Source organism: Hemitrygon akajei, chromosome 10, assembly GCF_048418815.1.
Source record: "Hemitrygon akajei chromosome 10, sHemAka1.3, whole genome shotgun sequence".
NCBI lineage: Eukaryota > Metazoa > Chordata > Chondrichthyes > Myliobatiformes > Dasyatidae > Hemitrygon > Hemitrygon akajei.
In genome coordinates, this window is record NC_133133.1 from 89,163,948 (window position 1) to 89,179,864 (window position 15,917).

General features: G+C 42.8%; 1 protein-coding gene across 2 annotated transcripts in view; it reads left to right on the top strand.

Annotated features, from left to right (window-relative positions):
• Positions 1–1,047: 1,047 nt before the first annotated feature.
• LOC140734524 (plastin-3-like) overlaps positions 1,048–15,917 on the top strand; it is a 150,219-nt gene continuing 135,349 nt past the window's right edge. Inside the window, exon 1 of one of the 2 annotated variants that reach the window (XM_073058601.1) lies at positions 1,048–1,160. The gene's annotated coding sequence lies outside the window, so the exon portion shown is untranslated. The remainder of the gene's footprint in view (positions 1,161–15,917) is intronic. The other variant, XM_073058602.1, reaches the window with a different exon arrangement.

Below are 15,917 nucleotides of genomic sequence, written 5' to 3' on the forward strand. Positions count from 1 at the left end.
AGAGGGTGGTAAATCTGTGGAATTTGTTGCCACGAGTGGCTGTGGAGGCCAAGTCATTGGGTACATTTAAGGCAGAGATAGATAGGTTCTTGATTAGCCAGGGCATCAAAGGGTATGGGGAGAAGGCAGGGTAGTGGGGATGACTGGATGAAGTGGATCAGCCCATGATTGAATGGTGGAGCAGACTCAATGGGTCATATGGTCTACTTATGCTCCTAAATCTTATGGTCTAAGATGTTTTAAGAAAACTCTGTTGGCACAGTTCAGGGGAGCAGGAGTACATGCTGAGGGACATGCTGAAACTTGGTGCAGCAAGTGCAAAGGCTCTGAGGAGAAGGACCATAAACTACACCTACCCGCATAGGTCACTGAGGGTATGGGCCTGTTGGGGAAGACACTCAAACAATAGGAGAGTGTTTTGCCCTAGGAACATATGAGAAGCAGTAGTACTACTACGTAAAAAAACCCGATGTGCTAACACTACTGAAAGTATTGATCAAATGGCAGTAAGAATGTAATTTTAGTGTACTATTTTAAGAATAAAATTTAAAAACCGGTCACCATTTGTACCACTTCGCCTTTACTGGACATCCCTCATCGTGAGGAGAACGGTGCAACACTGTTTTTAAACACTCTTTCAGAAGCACGTGTTGCATGTATTTGATGCTCACGTCCCTCACACCCCCTCAAAGGTACCACCTTTTCAAATCGCTGTAGTGTTTGAGGTGAAAGTTCTTCCGTCAGGTAACGTAAAGTAAAATACCGGTTAAGTTCAAATACCACCGTGGCAGCTGGGGAAATTAAATTCCGTTAACTAAGTACATCTGGATTATAATACTAGACTGTTGTTAAAAACTCACCTGGCTCAGCAACATGTCTTATTAAAGTAAATAAATTTCAACCTGAGTTGGTCCAAATCATTCCACGCAGGTAACTGCACTGCGGGCGAGAGCGCCGCCTTCTGATGGACAGCCGGCCTGACCAGTCACTCAAGGGCGCCTTGAGCATCTGTAAACCAATTGGTGCAACGGGAGAGAGAGCGTCGAATGAGCATGGCCGGGAGGCGGGAGGCCGAGGCCGCGGGCAGGGCGTGCGGTTCTCGCCCTTCAGAGCGGACTCGTGGGCGGCGGAGCAGCTGGGAGGAAAAGTTCTGTCAAGTTGTGAGTACCCGGGCTCCTGCTCCCGATCCCAATGGGAGGGTGCTAGACTGCAGAGGGTGGTTGTACTTGTGCCTGACCCAGGGCGGGGGATGGAGGGACCCCCTGGAGGGCGAGCGCGGCAACCAGATAAGATCGGACATTGGGTTGAGGTACCGCTCGCTTTCTCTATTCCCCCTCGCCCTACTCATTGCCTCTGACTGGTGGGGAAAGGGCCAAATCCTCTTTGGAAGTGCGGTGGAGCTGCTCTGAGTTTGGTTACTCCCAAAAGTCAGGGCTTCTATCACTCCCAGACAGTTGAGGGCGAGTAAGAGCATGCACGGCGCCTGTTGTATTTTTTCCCCTCTCCGACTGGCCAATGTTTTTATTCAGCAGAGGAACAGTTTCAACTTTTGTACACACTCAGTTTAAACAAAATGTTAGGCGTTCGGCAAGAACTAAGTCACGAATCCTTGCTCAGTCTTGGATTTCGTTCCCTGAAATGAAGTTGTACGTTTTAATTTTTTTATTTCAACGTTTCTTAATTTGAAGGCGGTGCCACCAGCACCTTGAATTAAGATTGGTTTGTTTTCTTTCTGCAACCAATATAATCGTCGGGTATTTAAATATCTTATGAGCTAAGCTCATAATTACAAGGGAAATGGTTGAGATTCCTTTGCAGCTCGTTCTGAACAACCAGTTCAAACCCATTAGTCACAGTTCAGGCTGAGTTGTGAGGGTTTATCCCATCATCGGTGAGCATTAACTGCTTCAGTGTCTTGTGTGGAATTTAAGCAGTCCTCGCTAGGGAAACAAATGTTAGGTACTTGATTTGGGAAAAAGATGAAAGCAGGTGATTTAAAAAAAAAAGTTTTTGAATAGTATGGACTCCTATATAATTGACTTATTTTAATTTTCGGGAGGGTGAGTTAAAGGGCAGTAACACCTTGCTGTCCCATGGCTTCCTTTGTTTTGCAAACTATTACTGTGTACATTGTCGTCAGATGCTTTGTAGCAGGATATCCATGCCAGTTGAGCCAAAACCCAGTGAATCGACGAGGAAAATGCAGATTACAGCTAGAAGCTAGTGTGTCTTCAGGAAGAATGCTTGTTGCAACAGGACCCAGTCTGCAAAGTGATGCGTGCTGTAACTGAATTCCATGTATCCAGAGGAAAATGTTGGTTGCCTTGCCCAGCGCACCCACAGAGAGGGCTTACTGTACAAACTGGCAGAGTTCTGTACCATTGATCCAGAGATAAAAGTTCAAATTTAATTTCAATGTGTTGGATTTATGGGAAACTTCCTTGGTTTACTAATACTTTTCATGAAACAAAGTCTGCCATCCTTGACTGGTGTTACCTTGTATGATTCCAGATCACATATGTGGTTGACACTTAACTGCCTCCTCAGTTGAGGATGGGTGTTTCTAGTGATATCCTTAAGCAGGTCCACTCAATGTGTGTTAGCTTAAGTCAAGAGTTGGATCACCCACCACAGCAGGTCAATCCCACCACTCAACCATCATCCAAAAATACCACGGTAGTGTTTCTATGCAGAGACACAGAGGAATATCTAGTGATATTCTTTCAAATAATAAATTTGAAAGAATATACATTGACATAGATCTTGATAAGCCATGGGGAATATGGAATTGCTTTGAAAGGTAAAGGTTAGCTTTATCATGTGTACTTCAAAACATGGATTGTGTTGAAATGCATTGTTTGCATCAAATCAAATCAGGATTGTGCTGGTCTGCCTGCAATTGTCAGCACGTTTCCAGCACTAACATGGCGTATCCATAAGTCGCTAACCCTAACTGTACAGAATGTGAGAGAAAACTGAATCCCCAGAGGATTCACGTGGTCAGAGGGAGAGCGTAAAAACTCCTTGCAGACAGCAGCTGCCTTTCTATTGTGAAGTCATGACATTTAACAGAACACAGTATGAACTAAAATCAGATCATCCATAACATGTCCTATAGAAAATGTGCCCAGATCCATTTAATAAATCTGCTCTTCTGTCCACCACCCCAAAAATCCTTAAGTGAAATCAAATTGTTAGAAATACCTGACAAATGAGGGAGCACCTGTGGAGAGGGAGACAGTTAACATTTCAGGTCGATGACTGCAAGGTTAAATTCTTGATATACTGCTTAATCTGCTGAGTAATATCACTATGTTCAGTTTTTATTCTAGATTTCCAGCAACTCCTGTTCTTTGATTTAAAAAAAAATAAGCCCTTTAAAAGTGCTGATAGTAATTTAATATTGACACAGTTTCCAGATGTTGAACTGGAGGAAATTGCAGCTCAATCAAGCCTCAGTATTGCACGGTCTTTCCAACCACACAAAGCTGGCCATGAAAGCTGTTAAGAATGCCAAGGCTGTGAAATGCTGGAGTTGATGTGAATCAACACTTGGGGGTTGGATAAAATTGGGAATTGCAATGCAAAACCTCTAACTACCATCGAGTTTGATGTGGGAGCATGTTGGTACTGTATGTATGGGCCCACCTCTTTTGTATTTGTATATTGCTAAGAGGTTGTCCAGATTGGGAAGAGGATCAGGATTGAATCTGTTGACTCAGTAATAATGAGGATGTGACAAGAGAATCCATTGTCATAGATATGATTAAGTCATTTTATGCCAGAATGACTCCTCCAGTGTGAGTCATTGAGACAGGTCATAGAGGAAATCAACAGGCATGAATGGTGTGATCAATTGTAGTGCCAATCATACAGTATATTGTGAAAGTGTCTCTGCACAGAAACACTACCGTGGTATTTTTGGGTGATGGTTGAGTGGTGGGATTGACCTGCTGCGGTGGGTGATCCAACTCTTGACTTAAGCTAACACACATTGAGTGTACCTGTCAAGAATATGCCACTGGCAGATTACAACCTAGTTTTATTTTTTTCTTTGGTATCAAAGGAAATCATTTAACTTGTTAGGTCTATGTCAGCCCACTGAGCTGTCCCAGCCAATACTAGTTTTATTTAATCTGTTATTCCCACAATTCTACCACCCATCTATGTTGGGGACAATTACAGTAGCCAGTTCGCCTACCGACCTACACGTCTTTGGGTGTAGAAGGAAACTGGACCATCAGGTGGGGGGGGGGGGGCATCTGTTGTGAAATTTGTTCTTTTGGTCATAGGCAATACTGATGATCAGTTTTGAGTATAGTTCACTGAAACTATGAGACATCTGCTCTGCTTGATAGCAGTCCTATGTCAACATTGTAATGTTACACAAAAAAATGTGAAATTAAGGGAAATGAGAGGAAATTGGTCTTTAATATTACAATTTTTCTCAATCGTAGGTAGAAAAACAGATTTGAAAATAATTTGTATAAAATACAATTCCATATGCACTATTACTACTTGAAGGATTTGGTTTTATATTTGAAGTGCAGACACAGTTACAGTGTAGGAAATCAGTATATTGCAATACATATTAAATGTGAGTGATTGGTTATTCGTTGTATTCGATGATGACAGAGGACCTGTGCGGGAGAGTTTTTAAAGCGGAAAAGCCATTACACTGGGGTAGCTCCACTCTCTTGACCTCAGAAGTCCAGTTCGGGTGGTATGAGTAGTCGTTGCAACTGGGGTCTTCCCTGGTTGCAGTGGATGACCATGAGATTTTCTGTGCCTCGTTATGCCCTATGTTCTCCGCAAAGCATTGCAGAACTGCCTTCCTGGCCATTGGATCTCACTGTTGACCTCATCTGCTCAGTCCACCAGAGTTGCCTTCGCATGCTAGGACAGACACATCGCCAGGGTACGAGACCTGCCGACTACCCTCACCTGATTTACTCTGCCTTTCGAAGCGGTGTACCAGAATGTGGCTGCAATGGCATGCAAACAGTTACTTGGAGCCTTATGCTTTATATTAAAAAATAAGTAATGCAAAAAAGGAAGCCATAAAAAATATAGTGCGGTAGTGTACATGGGTTCATTGTCTATTCAGAAGTTTGATATCAGAGGGGAAAACCATCCCTAAATCACTGAGTGTGTCTTCAAGCTCCTATACCACCGCCTTGATGGTAGCAATAGGAAAAGGGCTTGTCCTGGATGATGGGGGCCCTTTAAAAATAAAATGGATGTTACTTTTTTTTTGAAGCATCGCTTTCTGAAGATATCCTCTGTGCTGGGGAGGCTAGTTTCCCACGATGGACCTGACTAGCACCTTTTTGCAGCTTTTTCAGATCCTGTTCTGTGGTCCCTTATACCAAAAGTTATGCAGCCAATTAGAATGTTCTCCACGGTGCATCTGTAGAAATTTGCAAGCATCTTTGCTGACATACCAAATCTCCTCAAACTAATGAAATATAGCCGCTACTGTGCCTTCTTCGTAATTGCATCAATCAGCATCAGTGCAGATCAGAAATAACATCAATGCACAGTCACTGCAGATTGCTTATAACATCTCCTTGCTGACAATCAACACTGGCACAACTCACTCTCATCATTGGGCCTTCAGACTCCATGTTTTTAGGTTTGGTCATTGGGCTTCAACAGCCAGAGTTTCAATTGACCTTTAAACTTTGGTAATGGTATAGGCGTCTGGATTAGCAAATGATGGGATTCCAAACTCAAGGCCATGAACTCCAGGCTTGCTGACTTATCAGCCTTTATGCCTTCTGTTCACACGGACATCTGATCTGAGGACCCACATTCATGGATGTCTGAGTAGAATATTAAGCAGAACTTCACGACTGTTTCTGGAAGTACTGTATGTCAGGATCCCATCACTTTTACTTGAGATGATGAGTGTGTCCCTGGATTAAAACTTAATCCAAAGGATTGATCTCTCTGGTAGCACATCCTCAGTACTGCTCTTGGGTATCATGCTGATTCTTCTCCCTCTAGATTAGACCAGCCCTTGGGATGCATGGTGACTTGCAACCACTCCATGGGTTCTGAACTGGCTAATGTGGCCAACGTGGGACTGGCAGACTCCATTCCATTGTGCAGAAGGTTCATAACAAGGAGCAGGTTTGGAGTTGTTGCACTCTACCATTTAGTGTTTCTGCATGTTCTCAGTATAGGGTTTTGAGGTTCTCATCGACATCTAACGCTTCCATTTTGAGGCTGTGAACCAGGGATTCCTGGAAGTTGCTGGGGATTTTTTTTTTAAAGAGTCTTTATATAACCTTTTTTATGCCATGAATCACTACCATTAACTGAGGGGTCCATGGAGCTAGGTTGGGAATTCCTGGTCTACGTGGTACTATGTTGCCATAATGCGTTTCATGCTGGTTTCAGATTGGTGTCATGCCTGTATCAACACTGGCTGGATGTAATCAGGATGTTACTTAAGGAGAGGTTGACCTGGTTGAGAGAGGCTGATATTGGTTCACCTATTCTAACAATGCATTTGGAAGATGTTGTGGAGGCAGCATTGGTATTTAACTAGTCTTTTGAAGTGCTTGCTCTAGGTTGCCCATGTCACAGAAGTACATAGGAAAATCAGGATCATTGTTTGCTTGGTTTCCCATAAACTTTGTGCAGGTTTAAGGTCTTAGTGTTCAAGCACATTTTTCTGAGACATTCAGGGACATTGCTTGAGGACGGAAGGCAATGATGAAATTCACGATCAGCACCTGCCTTTGTTGAGAAATGGGGAGCGAGCATATTTTTTTTCAAGGTTTTGCCTTGGTCCTTTGTTCTTGGGAAATGTTCTGCTGCAGGAGGAAGTTAATGGGGGATCTTTGGTTTAATATTCTTTTATATGCATCTCTTGTTACAGCTTAACGACTGGTTGACATGATCTTCATCCTGTAGTGGAGGCAACACAAGCTGAATGGTTTCTTTTTAGCCTGTAGATTAAATCCAGTCTAGCAAAGAGATAGTTGGAAGTGAAGTGTGGTATTGTGGCAATAAAAACAGAGTCTTCCCTTGCTTGATGCTGATCTGAATGAAGATTGGGTGTCCTGTGGACCTTTTAACACAGGACGGTACAACACCGAACAGGCTATTTGGCCCACGGTATTGTGCTGATCCATACTAAATAGTCTGCTCCTGTTCATCATTCATATCCTTCTATTCCCTTCGTGTTTATCTAAATAGATTCTTGATTAGTCAGGGTGTGAAGGGATGCAGAAGAAGGCAGGAAATTGAGGCTGAAAAGGGAAAATGAATCATCCATGATGAAATGGTGGAGCAGATTCAGTGGACCAAATGACCTAATTCTACACCCATATCAGTGCTTTAAAAGCCTCTTAAACTCTACCAAACTAACTGATTCCACCACTACATCTAGTAACCCTCCCTAGGTACTTATCGCTGTGTTTTTTTAAAAAAAAAAAGAAAATTTTCCCTCACGTTCCCACCTTTAACTTTAAGATACTGTCCTCTGGTTGATATTTCTACCCTGTGCAACAGATTCTGACTGTCTACCTTATCTATACCCCTCATAATTTATAAAACCTCTATCAGGTCTACCCTTGGCCTCCGATTCTCTCTGGAGAACAATCCAAGTTTATCCCACTTGTCTGTAGCTCATGTCCCCAAATGAGTTAGCATCCTAATTATCTACTTCTGCATCTTTTCCACAATCTGCTTATCATTCCTATAATAGGGCAACCAGACCTGCACATTATACTTCAAGTTTCGTCTGACTAAAGTTTTATACAACTTCAGCGTGCTTTCCTTACTCTTATACTCAATATCCCTACCGATGAAGACAAGCATTCTGTGCACCTTCTTTACCACCTTATCTGCTTGCATAGGCTTTCAGTGAATTAGGTACCTGTGCCTCAATATCTTTAATCAACTAACTGTATAATCAAGTACAATTAACTGTACACCCGGACCTCAAGATTCCTCTGTCGTGCCTTTAATCAATCTACCATTAACTCTGTACTTTCTCCTTCCATTTAACCTCCCAAAGTGCAACGCTTCACACTTGCCTGGAGTAAACTCCATCTGCCACTTCTCTGCCCATAACTGTAATTGATCTACTGTATATCTCACCGTATTCTTTGACAATCTGACACTGTCCACATCTCCATGAATTTTGATGTCACCTGCAAATTTGCTAATCCACTCATCTTCACTTTCACCATATCATTGATATATAGCTAAGCCACTTCTGAGTCCAAGCACCATATTAAATGCCTTACTAAAGTCCATGTAGATAACATCCACTGCCTTGCCCTCAGCGGTACCTCTGTCTACTCCACAAAAAAACTCAATCAAGTTTGTAAGGCATGACCTGTTCTGGCAGTAATACTGACTGACCCTAAGCAGGCTATGACTTTCCAAATGCGCATAAATCCTATTCCTCCATATTCTCTCCAGTAGCTTTCTCATCACTGACCTTTAATAACTTGAATTGTCCCCATTTTCCCTTCTTGAACAGGGGCACAACATTTGCTTCTCTCCAGTGTTCTGGAACCTCGCCTATTGCTAGTGAGAACATAGGGATCTTTGTTAAAGCCCCATTTAGACGGAGACGTAAAGATTTTTACTCATGTATGTGAAGGATGTAAAAAAAATAAAGTCAATTTAATTAACTCAATCTCTTCATTTGGCTTATTTCAATACTCTGAAATAAATGCTATCAGATCCTGGGAAGTTTTTCACCCTAATGATTTTTGGCAAGCCCAGTTTAAAATATCCCTGCACATTAGCATGTCTCATTCTGTTTCCACAGAGTTCTTCTTGGTAAATACCAACGTAAAGGCATAGGCATTAACATTAGCTCCTTAGGTTTTATGTGGTCACCCAAGAGGTATAGCATTCCACCTGTAAAATGAAAACTTTCTAAGTAAGTGCTCCCAGGTGCATTCCACTGAATTATCAACTTGTATGATTGTGCTCAAGACCCTGTGTATGGCCTGAATCCATAATTGTGTCTTGGTGTGTGAGTGCATAAATCTTTTCAAAGATAACATTGACTTTGGGTCTTGCAAAGCTAAGGTGATGCCCATCATTTGCTGAAGCTGTGTTTGTGATGGTGTTAATTGTGCATGGGTTGTTTTTGACAGAGAATGTGAGCAAGCTGAGTTTTATGAGGGCTGCACAGTCAAATAAAAAATTTGTGTGCCAAAACATTTACAATCTAGTGTTTTGGAAGATTGCTTGCTGTCAGAATATTAGAAACATAGAAAACCTACAACATAGTACAGGCACTTCAGCCCACAAAGCTGTGCCGAACATGTCCCCACCTTAGAACTACCTAGGCTTTACCCGTAGACCTCTATTTTTCTAAGCTCCATGTAGCCATCCAGGAGTCTCTTAAAAGACCCTACAGTTTCTGCCGCCACCGGCAGCCCATTACACACACTCACCACTCTCTGTGTGTAAAAAAAAAAACAAAAAAAAAAACACACACACACACAACAACAACTTATCTCTGTATCTACTTCCAAGCACCTTAAAACTATGCCCTCTCGTGTTAGCCATTTCAACCCCGGGGAAAAGCCTCTGACTATCCACACGATCAATGCCTCTCATTATCTTGTACGCCTATCAGTTCACCTCTCATCCTCTGTCGCTTCAAGGAGAAAAGACCAATTTCACTCAACTTATTCTCATAAGGCATGCTCCCCAATCCAGGCAACATCCTTGTAAATTTCTTCTGTACCCTTTCTATGGTTTCCACATCCTTCCTGTAGTAAGGTGACCAGAATTGATCACAGTACTCCGAGTGGGGTCTGACCAGGGTCCTATATAGCTGCAACATTACCTCTTGGCTCTTAAACCCAATCCCATGATTGATGAAGGCCAATGCACCGTATGCCTTCTTAACCACAGAGTCAACCTGCGTAACAGCTTTGAGTATCCTATGGACTCGGACCCCAAGATCCCTCTGATCCTCCACACTGCCAAGTGTCTTACCATTAATGTTATATTCTGCCATCATATTTGACCTACCAAAATGAACCACCTCAGACTTATTTGGGTTGGGTTGAACTCCATCTGCCACTTCTCAGCCCAGTTTTGCATCCTATCAATGTCCCGTTGTAACCTCTGACAGCTTTCCACGCTATCCACAACACCCCCTACCTTTCTGTCATCAGCAAATTTACTATCCCATCCCTCCACTTCATCTTCCAGATCATTTATAAAAATCACAAAGAGTGGGAGTCCCAGAACAGATCTGAGGCACACCACTGGTCAACGGCCTCCATGCAGAATATGACCCGTCTACAACCTCTCTTTGCCTTCTGTGGGCAAGCTAGTTCTGGATCCACAAAGCAATGTCCCCTTAGATCCCATGTCTCCTTATTTTCTCAATAAGCCTTGCATGGGGTACCTTATCAAATGCCTTGCTAAAATCCATATACACTACGTCTATGACTCTACTCTTATCAATGTATTTAGTCACATCCTCCAAAAATTCAATCAGATTTGTAAGGGGTGACCCGCCTTTGACAAAGCCATGCTGACTATTCCTAATCATGTTATGCTTCTCCAAATGTTCATAAATCCTGCCTCTCAGGATTTTCTCCATCAACTTACCAAACACTGAAATAAGACTCACTGGTCTATAACTTCCTGGGCTATCCCTACTCCCTTTCTTGAATAAAGGAACAACATCTGCAACCCTCCAATTCTCCAGAACCTTTCCCATCCTTGATGATGCAAAGATCATTGCCAGAGGCTCAGCAATCTACTGTCTCACTTCCCACAGTAGCCTGGGGTACATCCCATCCAGTCTTGGTGACTGATCCAACTTGTTGCTGTCCAAAAGCTCCAGCACATCCTCTTCCTTAATATCTACATGCTCAAGCTTTTCAGTCCACTGCAAGTCATCCCTACAATCGCCAAGGTCCTTTCCCTTCTAAATACTGAAGCAAAGTACTCGTTAAGTACCACTGCTATCTCCTCCAGTTGCATACACACTTTTCCACTGTCACTCTTGATTGGTCCTATTCTCTCATGTCTTATCCTCTTGCTCTTCACACACTTGTACAATGCCTTGGGGTTTTCCTTCATCCTGTCCGCCAAGACCTTCTCATGGCCCCTTCTGGCTTAACACAGGACAGTACACCACCGAACAGGCTATTTGGCCCACAATATTGTGCTGAGCCATACTAAATGGTCTGCTCCTGTTCATCGCCCATATCCTTCTATTCCCTTTGTGCTTATCTAAATAGATTCTTGAGTAGTCAGGGTGTGAAGGGATGTAGGAGAAGGCAGGAAATTGATGTTGAAAGAATTTCATTCTTAAGCTCCTTCCTGCTAGCCTTATAATCTTCTAGGTCTCTAACGTTACCTAGCTCTCTGAAACTTTTGTAAGCTTTTCTTCTTGACTCGATTTACAACAGCTTTTGTACACCATGGATCTTGTACCCTACCATCCTTTCCATGTCTCATTGGAATGTACCTACTCAGAACCCCACGCAAATATCCCCCGAACATTTGCCACATTTCTTCTATGTTTCCCTGAGAATATCTGTTTCCAATTTATGCTTCCAATTTCCTGCCTGATAGCCTCATATTTCCCCTTACTCCAATTGAACGTTTCCCTAACTTGTCTGTTCCTATCCCTCTCCAGTGCTCTGGTAAATGAGATAGGATTGTGATCACTTTCTCCAAAATGCTCTCCCACTGAGAGACCTGACACCTGACCAGGTTCATTTTCCAGTACCAGATCAAGTACAGCCTCTCCTCTTGTAGGCTTATCTACATATTATGTCAAGAAACCTTCCTGAACACATCTAACAAACTCTACCCCATTTGAATCCCGCACTATAGGGAGATGCCAATCAATATTTGGGAAATTAAAATCTCCCACCACAACAACCCTGTTATTATTACTCCTTTCCAGAATCTCTCTCCCTATCTGCTCCTTGATGTCCCTGTTACTATTGGGTGGTCTATAAAAAAAACACCCAGAAGAGTTATTGACCCTTTCCTATTCCTAACTTCCACCCACAGACACTCCATAGACAAGCCCTCCATGACTTTCTCCTTTTCTGCAGCCGTGACACTATCGCTGATCAACAGTGCCATGCCCCCACCTCTTTTGCCAACCTCCCTATCCTTTCGAAAACATCTAAAGCCTGGCACTTGAAGTAGCCATTCCTGCCCCTGCACCATCCAAGTTTCTGTAATACCCACAACATCATAGCTCTAAGCTCATCTGCTTTATTCATAATACTCCTCGCATTAAAGTTGGCACATCTCAAACCATCAGTCTGAGTCTGTCCCTTTATTACCTGCCTATCCTCCTTTTCACACTGTCTCCAATCTTTCTCTATTTGTGAGCTAACCTCCCTTTCCTCCATCACCAGTTTGGTTCCCACCCTTCAGCAATTCTAGTTTAAACTCTCCTCAGTAGCCTTGGCAAACATTCCCGGCAGGATATTGCTCCCCCTGGGATTCAAGTGTGCCCTTTTTTTTGTGCAGGTCACACCTGACCCAGAAGAGTCCCAATGATCCAGAAATCTGAATCCCTGCCCCCTGCTCCAAACCCTCAGCCACGCATTTATCCTCCACCTCATTCTATTCCTATACTCACTGTCACGTGGCACAGGCAGTAATCCCGAGATTACTGCCTTTGAAGTCCTGCTTCTCAACTTCCTTCCTAACTCCCTGTAGTCTGTTTTCAGGAACTCCTCCCTTTTCCTACCTATGTTTTTGGTACCAATATGTACCACAACCTCTGGCTGTTCTCCTTTCCACTTCAAAATATCATGGATGTGATCAGAAACATCCCGGACCCTGGCACCTGGGAGGCAAGCTATCATCCGCGTTTCTTTCCTGTGTCCACAGAATCGCCTATCTGACCCCCGAACTATAGAGTCCCCTATCATTGCTGCCATCCTCTTTATTTCCCTACCCTTCTGAGCCACTGGGCCAGACTCTGCGCCAGAGGCACGACCGCTATTGCTTCCCCCAGGTAGGCCGTTCTCTTCCCCCCCCACCAACAGTACTCAAGCAGGAATACTTATTGTTAAGGGGGGCAGCCACTGGGGTATCCTCTAGCACCTGCTTCTTGCCCTTCCCTCTCCTGACTGTTACCTACTTCTCTGTCTCCTGTGGTCCCGGGGTGACTACCTGCCTGTAGCTCCTCTCTCACCACCTCACTCTCCCTGACCAGATGAAGGTCATCGAGCTGCATCTCCAGTTCCCTAACGCGGTCTCTAAGGAGCTGCAGCTTGACGCACCTGGTGCAGATATGGTCGTCCAGGAGGCTGGGAGTCTCTAGGACTTCCCATATTTGACACCAAGCACAGAAAACCGGCCTCACACACATACTTTCTGTCTTTATTTTAAACAGATAACCTACCTGGCCTCGACCCCTTATCGCCTAAGCCCCGTTGAGTTAAAGCCTTCCTACTCTGTTGCCCGCTCTGTAAATCTGTCTTTTTAAATTTTTCCTGCTGTTCTCACTGGCGGACCTCCACTCGCTTACACAGTCATGCCCCGTTCAAACCGTCACCTTTTAAATTCTGCACGGTTTTAAACTCTTCCCGCTGTTCTCACTGGCCGACCTCCACTTGCTTGCACATTCGTGCCCCGTTCAAACCGCTGAAGAATAACCTGTATTGAGACGCACATAATCCAATAATATGTTTCAGTGATGTTGTTTTGGGGAACTATTCAACTGTGGTGCGTTGTTGAAATTTTAATATTCATTTGAAAGGCCTTCACTGTAAAGTCTGATCCAAATCATGGCACTTTGGACAGTAAAATGCTTCCCAAATCTTGCATTGGCCTAGATTCTGTGCAAAAATCTTTTGAAATGAGAATTGAATTCACAATCTACCAACTCGAGATGAGTTGTTGTTTAACACTGTGCAATACAGTGGTTTCTGGTTATTTGAGCCGTTGGTTAATTAGGACAGCTACTTATTTGGGTAATAATTTAAAGAACAAAAGCTAATCAAGAAAATAGCAAGGATTCACTGCATTTATTTGGGACAGGAGATTGTTGCCGAGCAGTTTCTTACTAGCGTCAGTCACATCCACTTGTGTGGCCATTAGAATTACACTCTGTTTAGAGCAGTGGTTCCCAACCTTTTTTTGGCCATGCCCCACCTAATCACCTCTAAAATCCTGATGCCCCCTGTGGTGATATATAATTCTTATTATTCAAAAAGTGAACTCCTATTCACCTGGAGGAAGCCTAAAAGACCATTAACTTGGTTTAAACAAGCTTCCAAAGAACATGGCATTCATGAAAGAGAAAAATAAAAGAACCAAAGGACTGTTAAAGTTCTGAGGAAGAAATTACTAAGAAATTGTAAAAAAAAAGAACATTAAGTGATATTAAAATAATAAATAAATAAAACAATGCCGATTCGTTTCTACAGCATACAAAGACAGATACACCGTTTAAAAGAGATGACGCAATGTACACGCCTTCACACCACCAAGAACCGAAAGCTACTGCAAAAAGCAGCATTGGCGCGACCTCGTACGAGTTTCTTACTCGTTTGGACTTGTTCATTCGCTCCTTCCTACATCAGTCAATTCATTAATTTAATTATGAAAGCCATTTGATGGTTGTTATGATGGTGATACATTATATATACAGTACATACGCAATTACACATGTACATACACACAAGTATTTTTATGTATGCATACTGTATATACACATACGTATTAACTCGCACACACACTCATACTCACACAGACTTACTAGAAAAAATTCACTGTTAATAACTCATTCTCGAATTGCCCCCCTTAAAAATCAAATTACCCCCCCGAGGGGCATACGCCCCACGTTGGGAACCACTGGTTTAGAGCAAATAGTTTTTAAATAGCATCAGTTGAATATGTTTCTGTTCAAGAAGTAGTGGTTTGTGTCACTAATAGTTGGCAAGAAATAAGTAGCAAGACAGTTCAGAACTGTTTTGCTCACTGCGATTTCAAGCATTCAGAATTGAAAATGACAGAAATGGCCAGGAGTGTAAATGAAGAGATTTCATGACTTCATGATAGGAACTGCAAAGAATTTGTAGGTATCAACAATAATCATTGAACGTTACAATGAAAATGAAGACTTGGGGGATACAATCATTGAAGGCACAGTCAAGTCAAATCACTTTTTATTGTCATTTCGACCATAACTGCTGGTACAGTACACAGTAAAAATGAGACAACGTTTTTCAGGACCATGGTGCTACATGAAACAGTAGAAAAACTACACTGAACTACGTAAAAACAACACAGAAAAAACTACACTAGATTACAGACCTACCCAGGACTGCATAAAGTGCACAAAATAGTGCAGGCATTACAATAAATAATAAACAAGACAATAGGCACAGTAGAGGGCAGTAAGTTGGTGTCAGTCCAGACTCCGGGTATTGAGAAGTCTGATGGCTTCGGGGAAGAAACTGTTACATAGTCTGGTTGTGAGAGCCCGAATGCTTAATACTTAATACTTTACTTTATTGTCACCAAACAATTGATACTAGAGCGAACAATCATCACAGTGATATTTGTTTCTGCGTTCATGCTTCCTGAAGTACAAATTTAAGTAAATATAATAAAAATTTAAATTATAAATCATAATTAGAAAATAGAAAAGGGTAAGTAAGGTAGTGCAAGTTAGGTCCAGATATTTGGAAGATACGGCCCAGATCCGGGTCAGGATCTGTTCAGCAGTCTTATCACAGTGGGAAAGAAGGTGTTCCCAAATCTGGCCGTACGAGTCTTCGTGCTCCTGAACCTTCTCCTGGAGGGAAGCGGGACAAAAAGTGTGTTGGCTGGGTGGGTCGTGTCCTTGATTATCCTGGCAGCACTGCTCCGACAGTGTGCTGTGTAAAGTGAGTCCAAGGATGGAAGATTGGTTTGTGTGATGTGCTGGG